The 6597-nt window shown below is 39.3% G+C and overlaps 1 non-coding gene across 1 annotated transcript; it reads right to left on the minus strand.

Annotated features, from left to right (window-relative positions):
- Positions 1–4741: 4741 nt before the first annotated feature.
- On the minus strand, positions 4742–4845 carry LOC116545759. Its single transcript, XR_004266433.1, has one exon. It is a non-coding gene; the product is annotated as a small nucleolar RNA U13 (small nucleolar RNA).
- Between the last annotated feature and the right edge of the window lie 1752 nt (positions 4846–6597).

The following is a 6597-nucleotide window of genomic DNA, read 5'->3' on the forward strand; positions in this document are numbered from 1 at the left end:
TGTTTTACACACCAGTCAAATCTCCTCTTTTATCCATTTTGTTTACTACTATCTCCTGGTAAGTATCTACACAGCACAGCACTTCTTGCTTCTCTCAGTAATCCTCTTCTACCTATATAGATAGAAAGCCATGTTTATATTATGTGACTCTGACCCTATGGTTGCAATTGATTAGGGGTAGTACCTGATAGGGCTTTAGCCAATCAGATTCTCTTTCCTGGAAATTTTTCATTGGGACCTAGAGTTGGCTAGTTGGTCTCTGTGTAGAAAAAAAAAAGCCAAGAAAGTCATTTTATAAAAAGAGAGATGCCAAGATGAACTTTCCTGGGTTCCTGTGATGGCTTTCTGGTTCCTATTACCAATTTCTTCTTGAGGTTGGGTCACATCCTGCCTATAGATACCATGAGACCTCTGGCATTTTTATTTTGTAAATGACCATTTATTGATTTTTACTTAAGCCAGCTTGAGATACTATTAACTACTTAAAACCAGACTCTTCCATCCCATTATAAAAAAGTCTAGCAAAGGGGAGTAAGGCAATCAGACTGGTTGGCTGGCACACTGTACATATGTTGCATTGAAGAGCAGGCTAGGTGATGGAATGGTCTGTGAGCTGTTATGCATGCAGTAATCATTCTGAAATGCAAGATGTTATGATCTATGGTCCAGCTATTGTTACAGCCAGCCAGATTCCTCTTGCCAACTGCAAGAAAAAACCAATACACTGAAACAGCAGGTGTCACAGCAGAGAAAGAGTTTAATCATTGCCTGGCAGCTGAGCAAGGGAAAAAGGAGATATTACAAGATTTGCCTCCCCACGAATTTGGAGACTAGTGTTTTTTAAGGATTGTTTGGATGGCAGGGGGCTAGGGAGTTCTACTGATTGGCTGGGAATGAAATCACAGGGGTGTCAAAACTGTCTTCATGCATTGAGTAATTTCCTGAATTGGAGGCAGCATTGAGTCATTTCCTGAATTGGAGGCACTAGCCCAGGTGGCATCAGTTGGTCCACCAGAATGCAAAGTCTGAAAAATATCTCAAAGACCAGTCTTGGGTTTCATAATAGTGACACTATGTATAGAAGCAATTAGAGACATTTCAAATCTTATAACCACCAGTTATGTGACTTCTGAGCAGTAAATAATTATAAAAAATAAACTAGGACACTATGACTAATTACTGTTTAACTATGTCTATATCTTAGCAGAATTCAGGCCCCTACTGTAATTTTAGCTTTGTAGCATTTCATTAGTTTTACAAAGGCAGTTTCAGTCCCTGAATAGGGAGAGAGTGAATTTTGGGAAGAGACAATTATCATCCTTGCCTTTAAAGTTAAACTAAATTCCTCCCATAGTTAGCTTGGCCTACATATAGGAATGAGCAAAGGCAGTTCGCATGTGAGGTTAGAAACAAGGTGGAGTCAGTTACCTTAGATTTTTTTCAGTGTTACAATTTTGCAAAGGCAGTTTCACTATCACTTACAGAATCAGGGGACATGAAGAAGGAAGGCCTAGTCCCTTTTCCAAAGCACGCTTCTAGTATCATATGGTTAAACACAAAGCACAACATAACAAGTGGATGTGGTTTATAACCATTGCTAAAGTTGCTTAATTTTTTAAAAGACTTTCCTGTGGTATGATTGACATATAAAAGCTGCACATGCTTATTATATACATCTCAATGACCTTGAGAATAAGTATATACCTGTGAAACTATCACCACTATCAAAATGATAAACAAATTCATTACCTCCCAAAGTTTCCTCCCATCCCCTTTGTTATGATGATTGTTTTGGGGGTTTTGTCCGTGTGATAAGAACACTTAACAGCAACAGATCTACCCTTTTAGCAAATTTTAAGTATACAATATTATTAGCTAGAGGCACTATGCTGTATAATAGATTTTCAGAGCTTATTTATCTTGCACAAGTGAAACGTTGTACCTTTTAACCTTCACCTTCTCTGTACCCCCTCCTTCCAGCCCCTGGCAACCAACATTCCGCTCTCTGATTCTATGAGTTAGATTCCACACATAAGTGAGCTCCTGTGCTGTTTGCCTTTCTGTGTCTGGCTTATTTCACTTAATGTAAGATGTTCTCCAGATCATCCATGTTGTTTTAAAGGATAGGATTTCCTTCTTTTTTTTTTTTTTTGAGGCAGAGTCTTGCTCTGTCATTAGGCTGGAGTGCAGTGGTATGATCTCAGCTCACCACAACCTCCACCTCTCAGGTTCAAGTGATTCTCCTGCCTCAGCCTCCCAAGCAGTTGGGACTACAGGCGCCCACCGCTACACCTGGCCTGGCTAATTTTTGCATTTTTAGTAGAGACAGAGTTTCACCACGTTGGCCAGAATGGTCTCGATCTCTTGACATCATGATCCGCCCACCTCAGCCTCCCAAAGTACTGGGATTACAGGCGTGTGCCACTGCACCCAGTCAGATTTCCTTTTTTTAATAAGGCTGAATAATATTCGGTTATATGTATATACCACAATTTCTTTATCCATTCATCTATCAATGGACATTAGTTGCTTTCCATACCTTAGCTATTGTGAATAGTGCTGCAATGAACATGAGAGTGCAGATATCTATTTGACTTACTGATTTCATTTCCTTCTGATACATACCCAGAAGTGGGATTCCTAGATCATATAGTAGCTCTATTTTAACTTTTTGAGGAACTTCCACACTATTTTTCACAGTGGCTATATGAATTTACATTTCCATCAACAGCATGCAAGGTTCCCTTTTCTCCACATCTTCTCCAAAGCTTGATATCTTTTGTCTTTTTTATATTCGTCATCCTAACAGGTGAGGTAATATCTCACTGTGATTTTGATTTGCATTTCCCTGTTAATTAGTGATGCAGAATATCTTTTCATATACGGTACCTGTTAGGCGTTTGTATGTCTTCTTTTAAGAAATGTTTATTCAAATCTTTTGCCCATTTTTAAAATCAAGTTGTTTTTCTGCTATTTTCTTGTATGGATTTCTTGCGTATTTTGGATATTAACCTCCTGTCTTAGTCCATTCCAGATATTATAACAATATCTCAGACTGGGTGGCTTATAAACAACATAAATGTATTTCTTACAGTTCTAGAGAATAGGAAATCCAAGATCAAGGTGCTAGCAGATTTTGTGTCCAGCGAGTACCTGTTTCTCATAGATGGAGCTTTCTATGGTGCCTCTCCACTGTTCCATATGGCCTCATATAGACAAACGACCTCCCTCTGGCAACTTTTATAGGGCCGCTAATGCCATTCATTAGGGCAGAGCCCTAGGAGGAAACTCCTAATGGAAACACTATCACATTGGAGATTAGGCATTAACACATGAATTTGGGGGTACACAAACATTCAGACCATAGTACCTCTTATCAGCTATACAGTTTGCAAGTAGTATTTTCTCCCATTCTGTGGGTAGCCTTTTCATTTTGTTGATTATTTAGTTTATTACATGGAAAATTTTTAGTTTCATATAATTCTACTCGTTCATTTTTTAAGCTGTTTAATTTTTTAATGCAGAATTGGAAACTATGAAACAACATGGTAAGAAAAAATATCGAGCCATCTCACTCCAAAACCATGGTTTAACCACAGCTCACATCGGCATGGAGGAAGGGGAAAAAAAAACACACCTGGCTTCTTATAACTCTCACCAAAGGTGGCAGATGTCAATTCCATGTGAATTGAACTTTGGCTGAACACTAAAGGATTATCTGTGTGAGAGAATGAGTTTATATTAGATCATTCCTACCTCATTATAATATATATGTTAATATTGAGATCATTTTCTCAAAATTTACACTAAGTAGCCTGGTATGAGTCTATCCTCTACTTGTTTTCCCCCAGTTGTGTTTCATTACCTTACTTTCTAGTCCATATTTGGAGCCGTCTTTACACTCTTCCTATTTAACCTTCTCGGTGGGCTCTGCCTAGCCCTGAAGGAAATGCCTCCCTACAAAAACCCACTAGCCTGCTTTCAAATTCAGGCCTCCTTATTTTCCCTCAGTTTTAGGTGTTTTCTTTTTGTTTGTTTTTCACTTTTGGAATAAATTTAGATTTACAGAAAATTTGCAAAGATAGTACAGAGAATTCTCATACATTCCCACCCAGTGTTCCCCAAGGTTAACACATTATATTATCCTGGTACATTGTCAAAGCCAAGAAACTAACACTGATACACTGCCATTATCTAAACTCCAGACTTAGATTTCACCAGTTTTTCCACTAATGTCCTTTTTATATTTCAGAATCCAATCTAGAATACTGCCTTGTGTTTAGCTGGCCTTCCTTTTAATCGGCAATAGGCAACCAGAAATTTGAGGGTGACCCATCTCTTGTTCAGGACATCCCTTGTTAGAGAAAAGCTGTTTTTACTTTTTACAAAACCATAAAGGCATGAAAACTGGAAAGCCTACCTAGTAAGTACGTTTGCTGGTTCCCGAGGACATCATTGCTCCACCGGCTCTTCTTCTGCCCCACCCTTGAGAGCCTGCGTCAGCAACTTTCTCCAACATTTAATGTGGCTTCTTCCACCCAAGAATGGTTTCCTACAATTTTTACATCTATACCTAGGGGAAATTAGAAACAATGCATAACCTCCAAAACTCATTTAATAATTCCAGTGATGCTTCACCTCTGCAGCCTCTTCTTCTCTAAAGAAAGCCATAGTCCTCTCTGGCTCTTCTTATATTTGGTCTCCTGGTTAAGTTCTTTCTTTCTTCCTCCTTTATTTTTCACGTCAGATGGGTAATGTGCTGAGATGTCATGACAAAGTTTAAGGGAGGCACATCGAACACAAGAGCATGAAAATCCAATCATCACTTATTAACTACAAAGGAATCTGGTCAAGTTCTTTCATCTTTTTTCAGTTATCTCCCTCTTTCACTGCAGGTGCACGCTCCACTTAACTAGCCCACCCTAGTAATTTTGAAAGGACCCAGCTCACAAAAGGAAGAGATTTATGTCTTCTGGTACAGGGGTGGGGGTGGTATTAGTGAAGGCATGGGATGCTATATGGATGTTCCTCTGTGTGCTCTTTTGCATTAAAATCATCCGAGACACTTTCTAAGTCACGTCATCTAGGACAGTTCTGGAGCAAGGGATAAAGTAAGAGTCGCTGTAGGGATGCACTGAAAGTCAGCTTTGGAGCTGGGCACGGTGGCTCATGCTCGTCATTCCAGCACTTTGGGAGCCCAAGACAGCTGGATCACTTGAGGCCAGGAGTTTGAGACCAGCCTGGTCAACATGGTGAAAGAAACCCTGTCTCTACTAAAAATACAAAAATTAGCCAGGCGTGGTGGCAGGTGTCTGTAGTCCCAGCTACTCAGGAGGCTGAGGCAGGAGAATCACTTGAACCATGGAGGCAGAGGTTCCAGTGAGCTGAGATCATGCCACTGCACTCCAGCCTGGGCAACAGAGTGAGACTGAAGAGAAGAGAAGAGAAAAGAAGAGTTAGCTTTGGCCTTAATATTTGGCCAAAATCTGCTCTCACCTTTGGCCTTACCCTTTGGAAGGCCAAATGTCTACCTCAACATTACTTCTGCCATCCCAGAACTCGTGCAAGATGTGATCTTATCTGTTATCATCATGTATAATCAGTACCGAACTGTCAGTAATGTAAACAAAGAATATCATTTAGATTTATTTTTAATATCTAAATATTTTCAAATATAGGTAAGCATTCTAGATGTCAATTGGGATGAAAACCTCCCTATATGTTGAAATGTTTCAGTCATTTGAAATATAAATATATATTTATTATGGCAGGAGTTAAATGCTACAATACTTAATGATGATTATGAAAGCATCTAATTTTATATACAAACATAGGAACTTACAAAAAGTTATTAATAAATAGGAAAATAGGTGAACACTCAATTCAAATATTAAAGGCCAGACATTGTGGCTCATGTCTGTAATCCCAGCACCTTGGGGGATCAAAGTGGGAAGATTGCTTGAACCCAGGAGTTTTAGACTACAAATTTTTTTTAAAAAAATTAGCCAGCTGTGGTAGCACACATCTGTAGTCCCAGCTATTCAGGAGGCCAAGGTGGAAAGATCATTTGAGCCTAAGAGTTTGAGGTTACAGTGAGCTATGATTGCACCACTGCACTCCATCCTGAGCCATAGTGTGAGACTCTGTCTCAAAAACCAAAAATAAAATAAAACATTATGATAATATGCAGTAGCCAAATACATTTAAGATAATCATATTCTTTTTGAGAAAATAATTTTTTAAATTATAAAACAAAAATAAATTCGATATAATTCTAATATTTGTAGAATTATTATTTTGTATTGGCATTCAGAACAATAAAGAAAATAACCTTTAACAACTTTATTGGCTGGGCGCGGTGGCTCACGCCTGTAATCCCACCACTTCGGGAGGCTGAGGTGGGCACATCACAAAGCCAAGAGCTCAAGACCATCTTGGCCAACACGGTGAAAACCCGTCTCTACTAAAAATACAAAAAATTGCCGGGCGCGGTGGCTCACGCCTGTAATCCCAGCACTTTGGGAGGCCGAGGCGGGGGGATCACCAGGTCAAGAGATCGAGACCATCCTGGTCAACATGATGAAACCCTGTCTCTAC

This window comes from Sapajus apella, unplaced genomic scaffold, assembly GCF_009761245.1.
Source record: "Sapajus apella isolate SASKATOON/1434 unplaced genomic scaffold, GSC_monkey_1.0 scaffold362, whole genome shotgun sequence".
Lineage (NCBI taxonomy): Eukaryota > Metazoa > Chordata > Mammalia > Primates > Cebidae > Sapajus > Sapajus apella.